This window comes from Oxyura jamaicensis, chromosome 2, assembly GCF_011077185.1.
Source record: "Oxyura jamaicensis isolate SHBP4307 breed ruddy duck chromosome 2, BPBGC_Ojam_1.0, whole genome shotgun sequence".
In the NCBI taxonomy this organism is placed as follows: Eukaryota; Metazoa; Chordata; class Aves; order Anseriformes; family Anatidae; genus Oxyura; species Oxyura jamaicensis.
Genome location: NC_048894.1, coordinates 124,321,532 through 124,346,113, shown reverse-complemented (window position 1 = coordinate 124,346,113; position 24,582 = coordinate 124,321,532). Strand labels below are relative to the sequence as shown.

The following is a 24,582-nucleotide window of genomic DNA, read 5'->3' as shown; positions in this document are numbered from 1 at the left end:
TTTCTTCATGTTGAAGCTTGCAATGTACATTGACTGCTGGGTTTAATTCCATTTCTTTTTGGAGAGAAATGTATTCACTTCAGCCATGCCTGTACCTGCAGCAAAGAGCTGCTGATGAAAGCTTTAAGGCACTTAAATGGCTCAGTGACTGCTACCACATGAGTTTGATTGATTTGGTCACACAAGATTTTGAAACTTTCCAGTTTGTTAAAATTCAGTGTAACAAATCCTACTCTTCTCAAATGCCAAGCAGCATACTTTATTGTAGACTTAATTTTTCTACAAATTTTTAATAACCCATCCAAACCTCCCCCTCCCTTCAAAAAAACAAAAAAATTGGGTGTTTAGAAATCCCACCCATATATTTTCCTCTTATGCCGGGGAGCAGATACCCAGGTTTGAGCCACACTCAAAACTTGCCCATAGCCATTGAAGCAGCAGCCTCTTGGAGGAGGCTGGAGAACATGGGTGCTGCCCCGTGCTCCCTGCACAGCCTGGGGTCTGTTGGGAGTTACCCACCAGACGTCAACAAAAAGTTCAATGAGTAATCTTGATTTAAAGGTAGTAGCGTAATTCATAATTCTTCAATGTGTGTCTCTGTTGCGTTAATGACTTGGATGAATTTGTTGTTTGCACAGAAGCTATTCCACCTGAAAATAGGGGCTATTATTGCCAGATTTCTACCTAATAAATGCCATTTTCAGATAGGTACTCTGGATTTGTTCTGCTTTGGAGATGCAAAACCAAAATGTAACTTGATAGGGAAAAATGTACCTAATGTATGGAGTAGAAAGGAAAATTAATTAAGAAGATGGGTTTCATACCTGAGAAAGGAAACTATTTTATCTATTTATGTTCTCTCATCTTCTTTTTGAAGCACAAGAAGGTATTGAAACATTATTACTGATATTGTACTATAGAAATTTATAGAAATATTGTGGGATTATTTCCATAGTTCCACTGATTAAAATAGAAATCTAAATGAAGGACACTTACGTAACTATTTTGTAAATAATAGACTAACCAGTTTTATATTGCAGTAACTGAAATATCTCCAACAATTACATCTACTTAATAAATATGCTGTATGTTTCTATAAAATGTAAAACATGTTAGCACATCGACCAATCCAAGGGATATATTAAACCTTTAACAAGTGACACATGCTTTATAATGCCAGCTTTTTTTTTTTTTTTTTAATTCTGCTCATTATTTCCACAGTATAACAGAGGTGCTTACATTTCTTAATCATTGATGGAAATAAAATAGTTAAAATGACTTCCAGTATCACTCAAGTCTGAGTACGAAGGTTTCCATTATAAGTTGAACAAAAAGGTCTTATCTACACTTTGGTAAGTAGGTGAAACTCCTGTGTACCGTATTAGTAAGCATAGTTTCCTTTCAATGTTATCTAAATATCTAATTTAGTTTTCTTTTATACTCACTCTGAAAAAACAACCGACAAAAGCTATAATTTCTTAGACTGCATCTTGCACAGAGATACCATAAAGCATGATGTGCTTTCCTCTTCTCCTCCCAAAAGATAAATTTCCCAACCTGGTGGAATACTTCCCCTTATTGTCCTGTGCTGAAGTGTAGCTTACCTGCATCAGTACTTCCTGGTCTAATTCAGATTTTAAATTTGTGCTGCAAAAGAGGGCCATCGCTGCTGTATTGGGAATATTTAGGTCACCACAAGTGAATTATTGTCACAAGGATATTCTGGATATTGAAGTGGTTTTAAACTGTCATTTAACCACTGAAAAATCTTTACAAATAAATTAGCACATAGATGCTATTTGTGTGCTGCACACCAAGCTAAGCGCTGGCTGAATAACTTCAGGATAATAGTAGTAATTTGCCCATTTAAATCTAGCTAAAAGGACTTTTGTTCCTGATAATTTAATTTATTAGTGGAATAGTAAGTAGACAAAGTGCAGATTTAGATCCTTTTTTCACATAAACCACCAAAAATAAGGTGAGATACTTATTACAATGGAAGAAATTTCTGAATTTGGCTCCCTTCATTTGTAAACCAAGTAGGAACACAGAAGATGTTGAGTCATGAAGGTGTGGGATCTGATATTTTCTCTTCAACCAACTGCTCACGTAAGCTGGAGAGGTCACCACCTTTGGGCAACGTATGTAATACAACAAACATCTCAAAAATGAAAAAAAAAAATATGATTTGACACTAATTCTCCATCTAAGTGGGAGTTAGCTCGATGCTAATTTAGCAGAAGAGGGGGAAATAGGAGTGTAATTCTTGGGGTCCGTGTTAGCTCAGATGACAGTTTTGACCTCGTGACAGTCAATCCCGAGGCACAGCAAGAGCAATATTAGTGTGCAGATTAGTGAAAGCTGATTGGCGAAAGCAGTGCCCATGTTTGCAGACGTGACCACTTAAAGCTAATAAGATTATAATAATTTACATAGTATCTACTTAAGCACAGGTGGTGAAAGTAGTAGCAAGGAAAAAAAAAAAGTAAGGAGCTTAAATGCAGAGAAGGTATGGGGAGAATTGTGGTGAAACATGCTGCGTGTGGTAGTGGTAATTGCCTGGCACATTCACACAGGGTCTTGTTTGTGTTCATCTCTGTCCTTGATGCTGATATTCCTGCTTACACTTCACTTGTATGGCAATCAAAGACCCAATTCCACTGAGAAGCATTACTTACCTCTTCATTACATTCAACTGTTTTTGCAGCCAGGAGTAAATATCAAGGCTTTTGACAGCTTCTTGTAAAACCTATGCAGGAATTTTTTGATGACATACACACATTTCATTTTACTGTCTGGAGGACTCCATTTACACAGAGGAATATATATATCATTCGGTCTCCAGAACAATTTTATGTTTTGAAAGCTTAAAAAATTCTCTAAAACAGCATCAGATTGCTTTGTTGTGGATGACTTGATTGGAAAATAGCACATACCTCCCTGCTTACTTTGCATTTGTTACCTAAATGGAGTAAATTTAGCTTGGAGAGGCTTGGAGAAAAGAGAGGGATTTAAAATGTTTCTTAATTAATCCCAGGAAAATTCTGGCAAATCTCATCTTTTCTTAATGCATGGTGTATATATCTTTTAACTTCATTTCATTCTGATAGCACAGACAAAAAAAAAATCATTTCACAATGATACTTTGGTTTGTCAATAGCCAGACTTTGTGTTTACCTCATTTTAGCATAAGGAGTGTGTGTTTTGTGTTTTTTGTTTTTTCTTTTTTTTCCCCTTTTCTGTATAAAACCTTGTTTTCTGTTAAGGAAGCATTCCAATGTCATGTTAGTTAAATCTAGCTTTGAAGTGCTTTTATGAAGTAGTGTTTTACTACCAATTGTTATATGCCAGTGGTGATAATAATTATTTTTTCCCTGTAAAATATAAATCTTTGTCTTGTTTAAGTATCATGCCATTTGAACAGAGTAAGCTGTCCTCTGTGGCAGAATATTATATGTTCTTTCTTCAGGTAAAGAAAAAGTAACAAAAGCAAAACAAAAACACAGCCCAAGGCTTACTTCTTTGTTATCTTTCTTGGCTAACACATATGGACCTTGGGTCCTACTGCTTCTGCACTTCAGAGGGCAGCTGAACAGATTCATTTGTGCATGTTATATGCTTTTAAGTCCGCAGCAGTCTTACGCAACATACAGACTCCATCCTGAAAAGTCAGGAGTAGGCTGATTGGAAGCCAACAAAGCATTTACACATAATCTTTACAGTTAAGGACACGAATGGAGCCTTGGACTTAACATTAGGTAAGACAATTCAGAGAACTGCAAGATTAAGTGTTTAATCTGAACCATCACTGCTGTGGTGTTAACAAATAAATAAACTGTCTTCCCATGGTGGTATAGTCTCATAAATATTCTCATATTTATGGATTAGTTTGGGGTTGCAGTTTTATATCGAGCACTTCTTGTTTGTTTGTTTTGTTGCTTGTTTTTTCATTTCAAATACTTTTTTTTCATGAGTTAGAGAGGAATATTAACACCACAAAAACCACCAATTTTGTATAGCTCATGAAAATATAAAATAATGTCGTAGGTTTTCTAGAACATTTAATGGCCCTCAGTTCTGTTTGAAATAACTTTGGTCCTAGTAGAATACCTTATTCTGATAAGCTTTTGGTAGGTAGAATCAGTCTTTCTGAAATAAATTATTTTCAGGTTGGACTGTTCACAAGGTGTGATAAAATCTATATCAGAAAATAATCTGCTTAAATACTTCTCTGTACAATTCATGTATTAGTATACCACTATTCCTTTTTCCAAGTGCAGACTAGTATCTGACGTGGTCTCCAGGAAATTCATGACAGAAATTCAAGACAGAATGGTGGATCCCTGTTCAGGAGATGCTGACAACTTTGCTCATGGAGCCTGTGCCCTTTCCCAGTACCATATTCCTAGAATCAGTAATTGTTTCTCCTTTTTCCCCATGAGTATATTTAGTTTTATAAATTTGTGAAAGGGCTAACATCCATTGTGCTTTCTCATGGGTATTGTTCAAGTTCAACGTGGTATGTGGCTGTTTTCATAGTGATGCTGTAAGCTGCAACCTAAGTAAAAAGGCAGCATGCCTGATATTACCCACCTAAATACACCTGGCTCTCTGAATGACCTTGAATAGGTCATTTTATTTCTTTGTTCATTCTGCGATCTATAAACTGGAGATAATAAAACATATATCCACCTTTGCAAAAGCTCTTTGAAAATCCATGGGTAAAAGGTATCCCATAAGGTCAAAATATGAATTATTTATTGCTACATGACATGCACAGCATGCAGACTGTAGGGTTATAGAAATTCTGTCTGTTCCTTTTTCCCCGGAGAATAGAAGTCATACCTTCAGAACTCTACTTAGAGAAGAAGTTTTCGTTACATGAAATCTAATATAATCTTTGTGTGTATGAGTATGTGATAATATTGAAACTTTGGTATCTCAAAGGAATTGGTTCAAGCTTTAGTCCCCAGCTTACTCTGATGAGTGCAAATGCAGTATTCAAAATAATAAACACCTTCAAAACTAAAGAACAAATAAAAAGAGATTAGCAAAAATAGTTGGGGTTTTGAACTACAAGGACTAGAATTTCATGAGATCAAACTGTTGTAGACTTACCACAAGGTGAAGGATCACTTGACTTCCAGCTGATTACTAATACTAGTAGCCATTGTCCATTTTCTGATATTTGAAATGCCAGCTGTATGGTTTGAAAGGAACTAATATTTTTAGTATGATTCGTAGGTTTTGCTGTCATCAAAATGCTGAAGCAGAAAAATGTTGCGGTCAGTGCTTATAATATTTTATTAAATTGGGTGTTATTCAAGATTTTATACTTTTATATATACACATATTTCTACGCACACACATATGAGATACTGAAAGCAAGAATAGTCATGTCCAAGTCATGCAGGGCATTGTACTTCAGTGTGAACATCTTCAACTATACTTGGAAATCAGTAGGCAACTAACACAGATTTTGAAGGACTGGTGTACATATTCCTGCTGAGATACGCTACTTTATATTTGGGTTTCTCTACTGTGTATCAGTTTTGGCTTCTGGATGGGTTTAAGGAATGGTCTTCAACAGAACACATGGAATGGGTATCTACCGTTCGGATTCATAACATTAGCATGAATTTAAAGTGCTTGGCCTTTAATCCAAGTCCAAATATTAGGTCAGAATTATATCCATCTAAATCCAAATAAGCTTTTATAAGCTTTTAACTATTTGGGAAAGGCCCAGGCTTTCTAATACTGACAACAGAGACAAGAAGGTTCTTGCACAAATTTTAAATCTTGCCTGGGGGATAACAAACTTCTGGATCACTTTTTTTTTTTTTTTTTTTTTTTTTTTTTTTTTTTTTTTTTTTTTTCTGCTGCACTATTGGATGAAGTGCAGCTTTACACCTGAAGTCACATTCACTTAAAGAGATTGTGGGGAGATGTTATTAAAAATAAAATTGTGATAAAGATGAGAAGCAGTGCTATGCCCATGTAAGAGATTTTTCAGTAAAAAAAAAAAAAATCAAAGAAAAATTACTTATGTACATGTCTTAATACAGTTGGTTTAGAAGACTGCGTATTTACATAGTACATTGCCTGATTAAAAGCTGTCATCTGCTCTGAAATATTTCTCTTCATGTTGCCTTCCATCTTGGTCCTCTTCCATTATGCTTTAGGCATCATTTGGTTTGTTCTTTGCATTTATTTGATAATTTCATCTAGCACTCTTCTCAGACATAGAGGCTGAGGATTTTGCTGGTCGGATTTTTTATGTATCTACCCACTGCTCTCGCTCTGAGAGTGACAGAGATGCTGCAGAATATATAGTAATAAAGCTAATACATCTATATGAATTTACATGTAACGTAGATATTAAGTGAGTGCAATATATTAAACATTGCAGGGATCCGATGTCATGGAAGCTTTCTAAATACCTAAAACATATAAATGGATACTTTATCACTTCCTCTTCTTTCCCCCATCTTTCTTAATAATCTGTATTGTAATTACAAATGTTAGTGTAGTATGTAGGGGTACCAGCTTGACCTTCCATTTGCTGGTTTTCCACCTTGTATTATGAAATATTTAAACTCATAAAATGATATTGCAACCACAGAAGTTTTAAAACCCTGCTTTTGTAGTAGAGAATAAAAACACTGCAGCCAGGAGCTGTAATCTCATGTTGCCTGGTTTTCTAAAATTGAAGTACTTTTAACTGACCCTATTAATTCCCACTGCGCTGCTCATTGCTTCCACTGGAGGCTCTCCCTTCTTGCTGCTGTCAAAAATTGTTCTCACATTTACGCCTCCTCAGTGCCATCTAGTATAAGCTTCTATATAGTATGTTCAGTTAGCATATTCAGAATCATGTTGAATCCAAAGACTCCAGGCAGCAGGTGATTTCAGAAATTGCCACTATCTTAGCTAACAGGGGCATAGATTCAACATCTAGTAGCTACCTTCCAAAGTAGGTGTTGCTGGTTTGCTTGTGTGTGTGTTTTGTTTTGTTTTAATTTATTTTAATTTTTAGTTTTAATTTTGCTTACTGATTTCATAGAATCATAGAATATCCCGAGTTGGAAGGGACCCATAAGGATCATCAAGTCCAACTCCTGGGTTGGATTTGTAAGGGTTGTTTGTAAGGGTTTACATTTCTGGAAAGTCATCACTGTATGTTGCATACACTGTCATATAAGATTTTTTTTATATAAAAAAAAAGACTTTGTAAAAACATCTATTTCAAGAAAAAAAAAAATCAGCTGCCTCTTAATACTTTAACTTTGTTTGAAATTGCTTCCATTGTTAACATCAGCAGTGTCAAATATGTTTATCTCCTGTTTGAGAGTAAAACTCCCTTTAATAAATATTAACAGTCTTAATTCACTTAAACTATATTCTATCTACCCATTAGGCTTTTGTCTGAGAGAAGTGACTGAACCTTAGTTCTGCCAAGCTAAGTTTGAAGCCATTTCTGAAATGTGAGCATTCCAAATCCACAACTCCCATATGCAGTAAAGGGAAAACCAATCCTTCCAGCACAGAGGATCATAAATGGTGTTATCTATAACAATTAGCATCACAGCATCATATGTAAATGAGTTGATCCAAATGCATGTCGTAGAACAAAGCTGCAAGATGTTCTCCTTTGGAAATGCAGCTCAGTGAGTGAGGCTGAATTGCACTTGGGCAAAGGTAGCAGTGTCCACTTGGTGTTGGAGGTGGTCCTCCATGGCATCCTGCTTCTCAGGTGGAAATGCAGTTTGCAAGCACAGAGCACACCAGCTCTCTCTCTGTCAGTTGCTTTGGTTGTCTGTTGGCTTGTGGTTGAAATTTTGTCTTTTGAAAGCCATAAATGACTTTACAAACTGATTATTTGAGAGATCTCTGTCCTCCTTTGTTATACTGCTATTAAAACTGCCAGTGAAATCTACTCTGTGAGGCCTTTTTTTCCTGAAAAGTCACATATTCCACCTATTTTCTTGGTATTATTGGGCAGGATGTTGAACAAGAGAAATGACAGTTCATTTCAGGAGCTTGGCTGATCTCTTTTTGAAGGGAAGCCCTGCTGATGGCAAATGACTTATACTATAGTATTTATTATTACATTGTTAACTTGAAGCTTTGAAAGTAAGAGGTCTTAAAAACCTATTTGTAAACATCTAAATAACTCATAAATCTCATTAAGGGCGACTTGTGAAGTTTTAAGAAATTTTTCCTTGAACTGTGAAGTACTACAGTTTAATGATGAGGGAGTCATGACAACCATATGTTTGGAAGAAAAAGATGGCATTCTGTCAAAATAAAATAAACAAAATAACACTGTATTCTTTCAAACACAAATTTTCTCCCTGTTTAACTGACCTTGTATCATCTTGTTCCTCAGTACAACATGATCAAGCACAATCTTCAAGAAAATGAAAAGCACAGTCCATGTTGTTGATAGCTTTGTTATATTAGTGTAAAGTAATCTTTTCAAGATAGCACCATGGAAAATTTTTAAAGTGTAAATATGGTCAGGGCTACTAATTTTACTTTGAGGAAAGACCCATCAGCCCTATGATATGCAGTTGTAATGTGCCTGCCCTCTATTCTCAAAACTTGTGGCTGACTTTAGCTTTTCATATTGCTGTACAGTATAACAGTGATGTGTTCTCATGATATGATGGTATTTTCTGTATGTTCTAAATATTTCAGATGAAAAGACTGAGCTGTATGCTGTTTCTGAGCCTTTTCCTTCTGCCATACATATGCACGTACTCTGCAGTTAATTTTAGGAAAAACCCAGAACAAACGAATTGAGAACTATATTTCTGTTTTGGAGTTCAGCATGTTGAACTTTTCTCCTAGAGTTAGCAGTAGACTCAAGCCCTGACATGCTTCCTCTCTTATCGTTGAGTTAAATATTCATCTCTAAACACTGGAGGTTATTTGAGATTGTATAGCATTTTTGTTTAAAATTAGGCCTCTGTTAAAGTGTTGTGTCTCATTTCGACTGCGAATAATTACCTGCATACCTAAATTTTGCTATTTCTTTATTCAGATAAAATTACTATTATCTTCTGTGATTTAGAGCTGCCACTTGTTAACACTGGCACTGGTAGAAAAACCACACTGTTGTGAGAGGAGAAGTAAACAAGTTCTGTTTCAGTTGAACACATAACTGTCATTGTTTTAAATATTCCTGAATATCTTACATGCAGTGATTGCTGTTGTATTAGCACTTTTTTTTTCTTTTATTCTCACCATATGAAATTTGAAGATTTGAATTTTTACAATATTTGAGTTAAATTTCAGTTTAGCCACATCAGCCTCATTAAAAAAAGGAACAGTTTAGGAATTGGCCTAATGTTGATTTTATTTCATATTATATTATTTAACTATTTGATTGCAAATCAGATGAATTCTGACTGCTGATACTTTTCCTTTCGCTTTTGGTTTACTTAGGAGGCTGTAGTCTTCAGCTCTTGGTTTTCTCATCAGATACAATTTTCTGTGACAGGAGTTTTCAGGAGCGTTTGTGTTCGGGTTCAGTTAAACTGGTGGATTTTGTGTTTGTTTGTTTGTTTTTCCCCATGCTTCTGTCTGATGCTGATTGAAATTATTACCAGAACACTTAAAACTTTTATTAGAAAAGTTTATCTTTCTTTAGTTTCTCTTCTGTATTTTCATCATCCACTGATGTTCTAGATGCTTAATAGTCAGGTTTTATACCAAAATTTGGCATGGCCCTGCTCTAGCAACACAACATTACTGTGCATGAAATTCCTAATGATTAAGGCAAGAGGTCAGTCCTCAATGTTTACTGTTCTCCTCTGTTTGTTGTTCATCAGTTACACTGACTTAGTGCTTTCTGATGTGTTCATAAGGTTTAGCTCGAGTGGATGATGCAGCATTAAATTAGCTTCTTATTTATTCTCAGATTTGCAATGAGCAGCTGTCCCTGTCTCTCGGTTTCTCACATATGAGCCCAGTTATACCGGTAGAATCTCCCTTCTTCAGTGAGGTCCCCTGGAGGGACATGAAATTTGCAAGATACAGTCCCTCTGTGTACCCTTCTCACCACCTACAGGAACTGGCTGTTCAAATGCACAGCAATGTCTACAGGCCACGGGCAGTTAGAAGAAGACTACTGAGAGCAGACAGGACACCGGACTTTCATGACTTAGTGGGAAATGTTAACTTTCTCTTTGGAGAGAGGTCTAGGCACAGAGGCCCACATTCTCCATTAGGTATGGTGAAGTAATTTGCTGTATCCTGAACTAAAGGTAGAGGTCCCACTTGCATTAAACACAACAGCGACTTTCTATTTCAAGGAAAACCACAGGCAATGTATCAAATCTTGCTGAGTTCACACAGCATTGCTTTTATAGCCAGGTGGAGCATTACACTCTGCTGCCTTGCCTGGTTATCGAGACCATAACATTTCACCTAATGATTTCTCCCTTAATCCTCTACCTTGATTGAACCATAGGGTGTCATTTATAGATGTATTTGTCTCTAGCTGAGACTGCATCAAAGAAAACCTACCTTATCCTTAGGTGAATTAGAATGTTTTTTTCCCCCTATCAAAAGTAAACATTTTTAGTCTGTCTTTTGTGTAACTTAAACTTTTATCTAACTTAAAATTTCAGCCACAGAATCTTGCCATCTGATGGTCTGCAGGTTTAAAGATCCTTTTATGATCAGGAGTCTTTCCGCCTACCAGTACTTCTGTTCTGTGATGAGGTGACTTCCGAGTTTTTTTTTTTTTTTTTTTTTTTTTTTGAGAAAAGGCATTTTTTTTTTAATATACTCACTGGTAAGAGGCACATTTGGTAGAGTTAATAGTCATTTCTTTAACGAAATTATTCTGGACTTCATAATGCATTCTTTGTAAGAAGGGATAGTAGAGGTTACTACATTCATATACCATATCATGTTAGTACAACCTATTTACTTCTATTCTATAGTATTTCCATTCTCGTTCTGGTTTTCTCTGCTTGCTCAGCTTCCTGTGTTTAGTTCCTCTTCTGCGTTTTCAGTGTCAGTGGAAGCACTCTGCTGTCGTGAGATTGTCTCTCTGTGGGCTGAGGCCTAGCTCCATCAGAGAGCAGTCCTCCGTGTGTAACCCATAGAGCCCCGGCAAGTACCCTGGTGCAGGGGATCTGGCCCTTTATTGATTTAGAAGAGGAAATAGAAGTCCTTTGCAGGATATGACCATTCTCTCATATGTCTTCTAAATTAAAGGTAAGGGGTTGAAGAAGCAGAGATTTTTAAAAAAATAATTATAATTATAATCCCAACCATTACTCAGAAAGCTCAGTAAACAGGAGTCATCAAACTTGTATTTTAAAAAAAAAAAAAAAAAAAAAAGGCACAATTGCCAATGGACATGCCTACATACAACTTATTTGCTATATATAGCACATGGCACAATATTGAGTTCTCCAGTCAGATACTGCAGAAACTTGCACACTGAATACTCTGTGTGGGTCGCAGTGTGCACAGTTATGAAGTTATGAGAGCCTTGGTAAGCCATGTTTAAGAAGCATGGGCATTTTCATACTCAAAAGAGAAGTTAACAGGAATATCTGAGATATTAAGAGAGGAGGAGGTTCCTGTCTTTTCCTTGTCATCTTATAGACAGAAGTCACAAGGTACTTAGCAGCATATTACTGAGAAAATTACTCAGAAATGCCAAGTGCTAAAATTGCAGTGGAAGTGCATTCAGTTTAATTCCAGCAGGAGTTTGTGGTGTTCATTGGCCCTCAGGAGAAGGTGCAAAAGTCAGAAAAATTAGATTTTGCCTCTAGTACTTTTTTTTTTTTAATTTTTCCTCAGCTGGTATAAGGAAAAGGAAAAATCTGCTTCGTGTTCAAATAGTGGTGGATTAGAAGTTCCTGAACTGGAGAAACGTTAGTGTCATTGACATGCAAGTCAACAGGTTTCCAGTTTTGACTTGAAAATCCTAACATTTATGTTAGCGTTCACACAGGACCTAACATTTGGAAGCTGTATGTTTGCTTCTACATTTATGGAAACTTAACCCATGAAAAATCATTGCACTGTCTTTATTCCTGATCTGAGCTGTAATATGCTTGTTGTGCTTCCTGGAAGTCAGTCCTAGTCATTTCTGCTTCACATTTTCTGTGCTGGTGGAGGTCTTTGCCCTTCCAGTCTTTTCTTACAAACAGCACTTGACACAAGCTAGTCAGCGTTCCTAAAAGTCAGTGGCCTCCTGTCTTGAATAAAGCCTGGAGAGTCAGCTTGTAATCTTTCCAACACGTTTTCAAGTGTCTTACTACTCTACAGCGTAAACAGCTGCCATCGCTGTAACTGGCAATCTTTGCACCCCATTTGCTACGCTGAATTGAGAGGACTGAAAGGCTGATGAAGCTTGAACTGGTTTCTCCAGGATGTGGAGAACAGGCAGTGAGAGAACAGACTAAAAGAAACGTGAGAGCTTTTGGGACTGCTTGGCCAGTCTGTGCCTGAGATGCAAGTTTGTTGGAAGAAGGGCAAGCGACAGGTCAGACCCTGTTATGATCTGTCCTCATCTCTGCCCAATTCAATCTTTCTTCTGCAGAGGAAAGAAAAAGAAAGAAATAAAGGAAGGAAAGAGGAAAGGAAAGAAGAAAGAAAGGAAGAAATGAAGAAAGAAAGGAAGAAAGGAAGGACAGAAAACAACAACAAAACACACACACTACAAACTCAATAAAACTTCTATAAAATGCCTGTAATGAAATCAGTTTTCCCTTTATCAATTTCAATTATTTTATCATGTTAAATATCATCTGTAAATGTTTTAGTGAAGGGACAGCTTTCCTGTGAAATCACTTATATTTGGGCAAACAAAACAAAATATTAATGAAATATATATCTAAGGGAAAACTTTAGATGAAACTCTTCTGCTGTGTAAGATGTTTGTCTTATCCTCATAGGAAAAAATCTGTGTTATCAGAATTTGTTTTAAAGGTCACCTGCTCATCTCCAGAATATTTGTAGGACTTGTTTGTGTGAAACTGTATTGAAAAGCAGACACAGACTCAGTGGTTTCCACTGGAAGCATTTATTCACTGGTTGATAAAACCAAAGAGCCTTTCCTCCTTCTCAGCTGTATGTTTCCTTATTTATATGCAGACTGGTGTTTTCTAATAGAAGTATTTTTTGCTTGTTTCTTCTTTCTCTTTTTGTCTGGAATCAGTCTATATACTGCAGTGCTTTACTCCCTCTTCTCCATTCATTTTATCTGTTCTCTGTTCTTCACTAAGCAATCTTTTTAATAACATCTGTATACTTCCACTTCTTTAAGTCTTTAATTCACACTTTATGGCTGTAACAATTCTCTTCTGTTCTCTCCTTTTTATTTACATGTAATTCCTTCCCTAACACAGCCATTATTGTGTTTGTGCTTGCCATATTGCGTTGTCTTTGAATTTTTATCTCATGTTTCCTGCAAATATCAGCAGTACAGTTCTAGCTCTGGTGTGTGACTGGCATGCTCCCAGTTTTTGAGTTTTTCTTAGGCTATAGTCCACAGCTGCAGTATTTTGTGTATATTCTTGGGAAAGCTGATTTTACTTAATAAAATTTGTTTGTTAATGTGCTTTATTGATTATCAAATAGCTGTCAGTAATTTTCAGAGTTTTTCCCACATTTGTGTCATTTGCTAATTCAGACAATATTTTTGGTGCTCCTTCTTTCAGTTAATTAATATGGAAAATGCTGGTGATGATTTGCTTTGAGAAAAGAAAGTAGAGATTGCAAAGCAGTTCTTATTTTGTTGGTGTATGTATCTCAAAATAATGCTCATTTTAATTACCTTATACAATGTGACACTTTGGGATAGAAAGACATACTAGGAGAAAACATAATATGAAAATACTAATATTCAGCATGTATGTTTCTGTTTGGTGAATGCAGGGTAATATGTAGTCTCCTTATTGAATCAGATTTTTTACTCCTGGACTTTGTGTCTTTCTCACCCATCTCTAAAGCATAGAAAAAAGAAAAAATGATTTGAAAAATTAGAAAAAGGGATTCATTCTGCTGCAGAGAGGGGTCTTCATTCCCATTCCTGTTCCATTTCCAGCTCCTGTGCCCCAGAAAGGTCATCCCTTGACTTGGTCATGGCCCGGGAGTGAGGTTTCCCCAGAGCCTTGAACAGGGCCTGCTCCTGAATAACCTTGTCCCTAGAGAGAGGAATAAAGGGAAAAGGTGATGGGGTAAAGCAGGATTACATGGAAAAGTCATTAGTTCCTCACAATGTCCACCTTATTCCCCTATGAGTACAACCACAACCCCTAACACCTTCTCAGTGTCTGGAGAAGCCATAAGTTTATGATCAGTCTTGTCTTTAAGGAGAATAATGTGGGATAATGGGAGGTGATGGAAGTAGAAGGAGAAAAGAAAAAAAATTGTTTCCTCATTAAGATCTGAACAGAGTAGATGCAAAGCTGCAAAAGTTGTTTTGCGGGCTTGAAAATTACCTTAAGATGCTTCATCCAAAGCTTTCTTAAAGAGTTTGCAAATCCCAATGCTGAAATAGAAGGTGAAAGATTGCTGATCTGTGATGTCAGAGGTGTCTGTGCATATACTTTGCCTTTTGTGTATACGCTTTGCCTAATACAAGTAGAAAAACCCCTGAACAGTTGCAATTCCAGGTGCAAACCCACCTGGGATCTGGCACTATGTAAACAGGAGAGATGGGAACTCAGAAGCTGAAGCTTAGGTGTGTTTCCCTGTTGTTTCCTGTTGGGCAGTGCTTAAGATGCTTGTCAGGGTACTGAGTTAAAGCAAGATAAATGATGTTACTTAAAAAAAGGAAGCACTCAGGCTGGAAGTTGTAGCAAAATATTTTTTGTTATTTGTGCTTTTTTGTATTTGCATGAGAGTTCAGTGCTGGGAGGAGTTAAGCCATAGGATGTTTCTGAGAGAAGAGTATTTATTGCAGCAGAAATAAAATTACAGAAAAAAAAAAAAAGTACTCTGGGGGAAAAAGAGTAAATCTAGCATGCCAGATATTTTGTATTAAGCATGCTTAATATTCAGTCCCATATGACATGTTTATGACCAGTGTGTGTGCCCCAGCAAAGGCAGTGCCTAAAAACGTATCTGTTAATTAGCTTTGGTGCAAGAAGTGGAGAGGGCACTTGCATTCGTCCTCTGCATCAGCAGCCCGATTTACTTGTCAATGGAGGAAGATGCAGAAAGGATCTCAAGTGTTGCGGGTTCGGATTTCTTCAGGAGTCGGACCCTGAAAAATCGGAAGATCGGAGGGAGGGGAGTTGCTCTGACGATTATCATAAAGCGCTGCTAATGTAGCCTGGGCACCACGTGACTGCAGAAAAAGCTATTATCTCAATGAAAAGGAAACTGCTTTTTAGAGCAGCAACAGAACAGAAGCAGGAGGAATTTTCGAGTACTCCACCATGCTGGATTGTCAAAGGGAGCTCTCTCTGATCAGCAGTTAGGGAAGGATTAGTGCGGCCAGTTTGTCAGCTGTCATTAGAAGCAGATGACAGAGATGATAAGCTGCTGTGTGCGCACGTCCTCACTCAGCATGTGCTTTGGTTTACATCAAGACATAACACTGGTTTGGGATAATGCAGAGCTGATATTTTTAAGGCTGTAAATTTACTGGTAATTGCTTTTTCATTTTTTTTATTTTTTTCCTTTTTTTTTTCCTCCTGCTTTTAATAAAAAGCAAGTGTGATGGATGGGGGATTTATCTACATCTTGATCTGAAGACGCAGGAAAAACTAGTAGGATCTGCCTTGAACTGCAAAGGCTGGAAGACGACAAGGTGTGTTTCTGAAGTGCTGTGACTTCATTGTCCTTACTGCTCTCTTTCTCTGTGCCCCTGTGTGTGCATCGGAGGTTTCTGGATTTTGCTAGGGGTGGGAGGTTGCTTTTGGGGAGCGGGAGGAACAGCTAATTTCGTTTTGAGCAAGGGAGTTTAAAGCTATTGTTTCTAAGTAAAAAATACAAAGAAATAATGTAAAAATTGGTTCTCCAGTTTTCCCCCTTCTTAATGGTTACAGGTGTACTTGTGGTTGCCTGTGACAGTTTTATGGGTTTATGTGGCTAAATATATCTTAGTCAGTGTGCAGGAAATACTTTTGTAAGCAAGTTTTCTGGCGTCCAGAATAATACACAAACCCATCTATATTTTCCCACTGTCAAGAGGAGGTGGAGCCCACGAGTGCCTTTTTCATTGCAGTAATTACCATTCAGTATTCAGTAATTTCTGTGCACAAGAAAAAGTACAGAGGAAGTCAGACTGAGACATTTTTGCTCTAAAGCTTTCTCTTTCTGACCAAGAGCTTAAGTAGACAAAACACACGGAAACATTTACAGTTATATAACTTTCTCTGTTTTCTAATCTTAATAGTTTTCTTTACAAGTCTGTGACCCTGCAAGCAGAATGACATTCAGTTAATCTTCAGACCTCGTATTTATCTCATGGTTGTGCGTGCTGATGTCATTGAATACCTTGGCAGTATTTACTTTTCTGTTAACCTTGGGAGGGCAACATTTAATTTTGCAGATGAATTTAATAACAATATCCCCTGAAAAACGTTACTCGCAGCAAGGGAAGATGGTGTGCTATCTCCCCTGCCTGGGAAGTTCTTGAAAGCTTGTTTGTTTTATTTTCCTGTCATACCCGGCATTAAGCCCAGCATTGTGCTTCACCTCATAGCAATAACAGTGATCCTGCGCTACAAAAAAATGATAAAATGAAATGTTGGGATTTGTGTGGGAGCACTGATTGTAACTTCTCTACAGTGTTTCCTCCCAAGTTAAGGGTAGGCTTGCAAGGATAGATATAACAGGTCATTACTGCAGTGCACTGGCAGCTTGCTAAAAGTGTGCTTTCCGGATCCCTATTGCAATAGCAGTGGTGACTATCACGCGTCGGATCCCTTTAATAATTAATTAAATGCACACAGGAAATGCCGTAGTTTATTTTCTTCAGGACTTTGAAAAACTCGTGCTGCTTTGAGATAGGAGGGGGAAGGAAAATATTATGGTTCCCAGATTAACGGAGTGTGCGTTTGAAGCTACTTTACTTCATACTGTGAGGACAGACACAGAAACGTAAACAAGCCGGCGCTATTTATTTGCTTGCCCTCTTTTGTCTCCGCCGGGCTGCTGGAAGCGTGGCCCCGCTGCAGGCTGGAGCGCGGGCCTGGGCCTGGGCCCAGTGTGCAGCACCGCTGGCCAGCGCCCGGCGAGCCCCTCGCCTTCCCGGCAGCAAACGGAGAAGCCACCAGAACAATGAAACTTCCTCTCCCTGCTGCATGGGGTTCCTTTATTTCGCTGCGGAAGACCTCCCAAGAGAGTGGGGGCTGAGCAGCGCTAGCTGGAAGGGTGGCACCTATGTTTTGGAGGAAAATAGACCTTTACCGCTGGTGCAGTCATTTGGATTTGCCTGTATTTGACATGTTAAGGGAAAAAACTTTGAACAATATTAACCTTTTGGGTAGCCTGTGCTTTTGAAATGGCTCTGGGTTCTCACAAAGCTCAAAAGTCCAATATTTCCTTTATAACTAATTCTTCATCTATGGTATGTAGCCCATCTAAAACTTCAAGCACTATCTTTGACCAGAGGAATATTATTTTGCCTTTTACCCAAACTTCAAAATTCCTGCATGCTAACAGTCAAAAAGGTTGCGTTGGTAACAATCAAAAGATGTGGCTGTCTTCTTTCATTCCTTTAGTTAGTTTGATTGTTTGCCATCTCTGTAAGGAAACATTCTTGTATAAGGTAGGAGGGAATGCATTACATTCATGTACAATGTACATGGAGTACATTGCAAAATATAATGTGTTATAAGAAAACAAACAAACAAAAATACTTCATGGAAAATCTGAGCTGGGCGACTACTTTGCAGATGGCTTTTCACTCCAGAGGTCTAACCACGATACTTAACAAATGCAAAGCTGAAGTCAGCTGGCTGGTTATTTTTTGCAGCACCATTTTATTTATGTTGTGTTAGTAACCAGGACAGGGGGGAAATGAGGACAGGTGTGAACACAGCCTTGATGATCAAAACCTCCTTCATTAATAAATTGAATAATTTTGTTAGCGCACTATGGTAAAATAGCCCCATAATTACAATGACAAAGCTGAGCTAAGGACTGAGGAACGAGCCAAGCTGACTGAAAGGATAGCAGAGGAACACCACCCATCAGCTGATGATCACTGTACCTCTGAGGGCATCCTGGTGGATTCCTGGTTGTCTTTCCTGACTCATACCCACTTGGCTCTGGCAGGCATAGAAGAGTGTCTGAATTGCACTAAAAAAATTATTCAGAGCAGATAAGGCTTTAGGTCTTCAAATTGTATTCCTCACATTCATTATCTACTATGCATGCTGTCCCCAAACAAACCATAAGATATTGTGGTGCTCTTTTCTCTCATTCCTGATAGCACAGGACTCAGGATTGAGAAATGATGATTCCTCATTTCTTAATCACAGTCATGCTGTGATTAAGCAACCATCTAATACTAGATGTCAATAAGAAATTTCTGTTAGAACTCCATGGTAATAATTTTATTTTATTTTATTTTTCCGTTCAGTCCAGGTAGCTTTAAATGCATACTATTTTGCACTTTGGGGCAGTAATATTGCAGCCTTCTGGTCAACCACTTTTATGAATGCAGTGAATTTATTCTCCACTTTAGTAACTTTAATTATATTCCAAAATTAAAAATACATAGAATATACACTCATTCTTTCTTACCAGTGTTGTTATTCTTTACCATAAATGGTTTCATTGTTACTGCAAATTAACTTCAGTTTATTTTTGCGAAGAGAGTAAAATGGGTGGTAACAATCAGCTTTAGTGGCAGAGCAGCCTTGTTTTCCTTGGGCTGCAGGATACCAGCACAGTTGTGACAGGCCCGTGGAGTGATTTATGTTATACAAAAGAGCAAAATAACAGTTTGGCATCTTCCTTTCATAGGCTAGGAGGAAAATACAAGCTTCAGTGAAGTCAGTGATAAAATTCTGATTTATTTCAATTGAGTCATAATATACCCCCATTTTTTTCCAAAATGCCATTTCTGCTGTTAACAGAGCTATAGTAAGCTTATAGGGTTTTGCCTGTAAGTGCTGGGAAAGCCAAAGTTATGCTTATGGATTAAAAAATAAATTAGGCACAATTGAAGATAGGCTTGGAGGGGAGAAGAGGGGCAGAATACCAGAGCCAAGATGGCTCATGAACCCCCAGTTTTCAGAAACAGAGGAAAGGGTCATTCTGCAGTTGTCTTGTAGTTTTTTTTCAAAACACCTTCTATTAACTTCCATGTCAGACAAACCACTACATAATTTTTAGTATTTAACTTGATGCGCACAGCCACTCTTACTTATGTTTTATTTGGTCATAGGCTGCATTACTCTCTATATACTTGTGGATATGAAGTTTGTGCCCACAAGGTTATATTCCCTGACAGCTGACTAACTAAAGCAAATAGGTTTTATGAGTTATGTTTTCTTTTTAGATGGTTAAAGATGTCAGTTAAACTTTCCTCTTCTGTTATTGCTAGTTGCTGTATTTCACTGAGGCAAATAGAAGAGTATGAATGAAGACTGATCTGGAATTTGAAGTCATTAATAATTGTTATTTGTGTTCACAGATCAGTTTTTAAACTTACAGGTCTATTAAGTATGTATCCGGTTAGAGTGTACAGACTTCTGTAGATAGTTACATTTCTATCCAGTTATTTTTTTTACCTAGAACTTCATACATGTTTGCAAGAAACTTTTATGTGGCTCTGACATCATTTATTTTATTAGTTTGTATTTTTGAGCTTAATCACAACTTGTACAGTTAATGCTCCCAATCTCTTTGACAAGACTTTAATATACATCTATATTAAGATTAAAAAGATGTATTTCTGCATGTTGTCAGTTGATACAAGTGTATGCACTCAAATAGTGCATATGCCAGTATGTAGTATGTAGTGCAGTATGCACTCAAGAGTGCATATTAACCAGATTGTTCTTCAAGCTTTAAATAATAAGGGCTGTTTGTTTGTTTGTTTTAATTTCAAACTCTTATGCCGCTGCTCCAGCATAAGCAGAGGATACTGCTATGAGCATGATTCAGAAAGCACCAGCTGAGGGGAGCTAGCTACTCCCCTCACACCGATATGGGGTCAGACATGGGGCCAAAGCCAGGACTGCAGTCTCCCATGGCAGTGCCACCCAGGACTGCATCCCTGTCATCAGGACACTCCCCAGGACCAGGGCTGAAGCAAGCTGAGCCACCTTCAGCTGAGGAGGGAACTGAATTTTCCTGCTCTAAATTCATTTCAGAGGCAGAGGCAATGGCCAATCCAGTCATTGTACAGAAGAGGATGACCTGGGTGTATAATTTCAAGAAGCAGTGTAGAACTCTGAACCTCATGTGGGCACGAGCTGCATTCCTGACTGACAGAGGGCATCACAAAACCACAAAATGGCTGAGGTTGGTAGGGACCTCTGAGGGCCACCTGGTCCAGCCCCCTGCTCAGGCAGGCTCACCCAGAGCAGGCTGCCCAGGACCATGTCCAGATGTGAAGCTGAGTTTACCCCTCAAGCAGCTGTAAACATTCCTATGCCCATGGCTATTTGTGAAGCTGAGTATAAGGATATATTTAAATTGTATATAGCTGCATTTGACTGGTCCACTGTTAAGTTCTAGTATATTCTTACAAACTGTTAAACTAAATGCATGCATATGAGCTTATCAATAACTATTTGGAAAAGTGTGTTAGTATATAGGTGTATCTTGTAGGTATGTGTAGGGTAAGTTATTGTTTCACCTTGATAACACCAAAATATGTAGAACTACTTTTGGTAATGTTTTAGCTACGCACCCTGCAAATCAGAGTTTTAATTAAGTGCTTGGTATTTAGCATCTTGGCATTCAGAAGAATGACCTGAAGTTTCAGTGTGCTTCATACTAATAGGTAATTGTGTAGAAGACAAATAGAAACTCTTACTGCTGCAGCTGAGTGCAAGTCTGGGCCATGAGTTTAATTCTTGATTAGGTACAAGAGATGATACATAGAACTATACTTTCTGAAATGCAGCTAAGATTTCAGTAAGAGTATGTATTTTCAATAACAGTGCCTAATCTGAGACTGGAGGAACATGATTTTGATAACCAGGTTAAAGCTATGAAAGGTGGCATGCAGAACAAGCATCACTTGCTGAGGCTCAGTGCAAGCTTGAGTTATACTTAGCTTAGTAGCTGAGTGTTAGCTCTTGAGTTATACAGCCATGTAGAGATTGATCCTAGTGACCAGTTGATCCTGTTGATCCTAGTGACCAGGAGGACCACTGTGTGAAGTCATTGAAACTGAGGTTGGTAAATGATAGAACTCAAATTCAAATATGATCTGTTGGATAATTTAATATATTATTACATACAACTGATACAGAAAAGTAATGCTGTTTTCTCTGTTTCACCCTCTGCTTTTCACTTTTTAGTTGTAAGGAACTCAGTTTCCTGAGCTTTTTATTAATGGAATATATTTTATCTAATATTTGACAAGCAGCTAACTTGAGTTAAAACCTAGTGTAGGCATGCACATGACACAGAGATGCGTAAACGCCTTTGTCTATTGTGGTCTGTCAACTTTTTCTCACTATTAAGATAGGCATCTTGAAAATCACACTGAACTGTATAAGCTTACTGGTATTGTAAGTAGTGTATACTTTCATATCAGTAATATTTATGAGATTGCAAAATGTTCCTGGATTTGAGTTTTCACACAGTGCCTTAAACTTGTGAGAGCAGTTGTCTGCTTTTCCACTTGCTACTTGATGGCTTGTTGGGGAATGTTGACGTGGGAATTTAAGTGGAAAAATAGCAGTTTTGAAACTGAGATTGGCAAAGAGGATTCAGTAGGAGTCAAAATATGCTTAACTCACTGTTAAAAATAGCGCCTTCAAGTTGAAATGATGGCTATTTAAACATTGGGTTTCCTATAATATTATTGTTCTATGCTGTTACATTTGCTTCATTTGTCAGCTTCTTTTGATATTCACAAATATTTAGTTCAAATTATGGTAGATTTGAAATACTGTTTCCAAATCAATTTGCTAAGTAAAATTATTAATAGATGTGAAATACAAGAAAAACTTCAGCTTAAATAAACATCTTATATAAGAATTTTGATTCTTTTCCAATGAACATGCTTGAAGGTGTCGTATTTTTTATAGCCATTGTTAGTATCAAGTGTGACCTAGAAGGTTAGATGGTTTTATTAAAATGTGGGCTTTTTTTTGTTGTTGTTGTTGGCTTGTGTTTTGTTTTCCTTATTTACCCACCACAAACAAAAGAATACAAGAGTGACTAGCATATATTACAAAAACATTTTGGCATTGTGTTTTTGTTGTAGTTGTTTAATGCGATATTTTAACGGGAACTTTAGTGGTATTTAGCTGTATTTCTTTTGTTGTCGATTATTAAGAATCGGAAATAATTCTTGATAATGAAGGAGAAGTAAGATCCCTGATCTGAAATTATGATGCAGAGTCTTGAACAATTTTTCTTCAGTAGTATCACATGGTGAAAAAGGTGGAAACAGACCTTTTTGAAAGTGAAAATGGAGTAAAACTCTTGTATGTTAGGTGAAAGGGTACTGTCTTCCTATGATATTTTTCTCTTTTGTCTTATTAAAGCCTAGTCTTGCTATTTCTGGGCATATTAGAGGTGGCTGATGCAGGCTAATCTGTAAGGAGCTCAGTGACTGGCTATATTAAGAGACTTAGCCTATGGAAATACAGAAGGTAGGAGCCATCTTACACTGCTGATGTCAGATGGGAGTTTTTGGGTAACATCTAAGTAGAGCTGTGGGTTTCTCAAACCCGTGGTTTTGAGTATCTGAGAAAAAAAAAAAAAAGTTTATTTTTTAAGACTTAGGTGGATTTTAAAGAAAGTCCTATGAAATACCAGCCTAACACTGAACGTTAATGTTAGCCATTTATTTGATTGTTATAGCATGTGTTAAAGAGCTGCTGCTGCCCATTTGCAGCCTAATGTGTTTATTAGACGGTCTTCCCAGTGGCATCTTGAAGTGTCTTTTAGCTAAAAAATTCATGAGCATTATTGGCTTTCAGTCTGCAAATGGAATATGTCTTCTTGTTACTGTCTAACACACCACTCTAAAGCCATTACACAGAAGTAAGAGAAAAGATATTGTTGAGGGAAGGAGCCTTCAGTTTAAACATTTGTTTATAGTCTATTAGGCCTTTTTGTAGACAGAGCAAAAATACGAGTGGGAGGTAGGTGTTGGAGCCAATGTTCAATTCTCTTATAGTTATGTTTTCTAATAAATTATGTATCTTTTCTTAGTTCTAGTTTGTGGAGTTCAAGCATGAAGCAGAATTTAGTAAAAATTACCATAAATCTTGTTTTGATGTTACCTCTAATAGTCTCACTTTCAAATGAAATTGTATCTTTGAAGTAGTGAGTTCTGTTTTCAGACAGAAAAGGCTACTGCCAGGTGAACCATGGGTGCACATCAGATTTCAGTACAAGGCCTTTAAGGATGACTTATAGTTTGTTTGTTTTTTAACTTATTACTACTACCTTCCTCATAGAAACTTTGTTTTCTGTTTTCACTTTATACTGTGTGACCATTGCAGAGTGACAAAGATTTTAGGCAGTTTCATCAGCAGTGAAAGTAGTGGTGGGTTTAAGGAAAACTAAAGACCATACCTTTGAATAAAATAATTTGGATTTTTAATATGAGGTTAACTTTGCCAACTTTAAGTACTGAACATCTTACTTGTTTTGACAGAATGATTTTGTTTCTTTTGGGGTATGTCCCAGCTCCATGTGTTGGGTGATTATGGATAGGTATAAGAAGCTGGTTGTAGAACATGTTGCTTGCTTACACCAGGGTGTATATACAGGATGATGGTTTAATATTGCTTTATTTTTTCCCCCATCAAACTTTTTAGCGGTTCCTTTATCTTGCCTTAGTTTAATATTAGCAGACAGTGTAATCACTTTTCTTTTTCTCCTTTTGTTTCCTGAATTTTCTACTCTACTTTTAACTCATTTGCAAACCCTTATCCATGTGTCCCTTGGTTTGTCCAAACACCAGTGCAAGGGAAAGCCAGTTCCCAAGGAACCTGAGCATCCCCAGCTGCACAGGCACAGGCCGGATCCCTCAGCTTCTGGGAATTCTGACACTTTCTAAATGGCAAATGCTGGGAATTGAAGCGTATTTCAAACCATCTCCATGAACTACTGCTGGTTATGACTAATAGATTGTCCTTAGGCTACAGTGGCCTCAGTCTCTGGGATAGGATCTTATCCTGTCTCTGACAGTGATTTCCTTTTCAGGCCTGGGAAAGTTGCTATCAAGTGCTGGCCATTATTGCCTTCTTCAAAGGACTGTGGATTACAGCATATACTAGTGTTAAATATTTTCAGATATAAAGATGTACCCAATGAAAAGAGTTCATAAGCAAGAAAAAATGTGAAAAATCACAAGTTACATGTGACTTCCAACTTCACTCTGGCTTGTACCAGAATTAGTGTTACACAGGGTGCCTCAGTAATTTTGAAACTGAGACTAAAAGCTTC

General features: G+C 37.4%; 1 protein-coding gene across 3 annotated transcripts in view; it reads left to right on the top strand.

The window, feature by feature from the left end:
* Positions 1-24,582, top strand: part of NCOA2 (nuclear receptor coactivator 2) — a 196,991-nt gene that overhangs the window by 85,351 nt on the left and 87,058 nt on the right. Inside the window, exon 1 of one of the 3 annotated variants that reach the window (XM_035316111.1) lies at positions 15,686-15,790. The exons of the other annotated variants lie outside the window; for them this stretch is intronic. The gene's annotated coding sequence lies outside the window, so the exon portion shown is untranslated. Of the gene's footprint in view, positions 1-15,685; positions 15,791-24,582 lie in introns of those variants that run through there. 3 annotated transcript variants of the gene reach the window in all.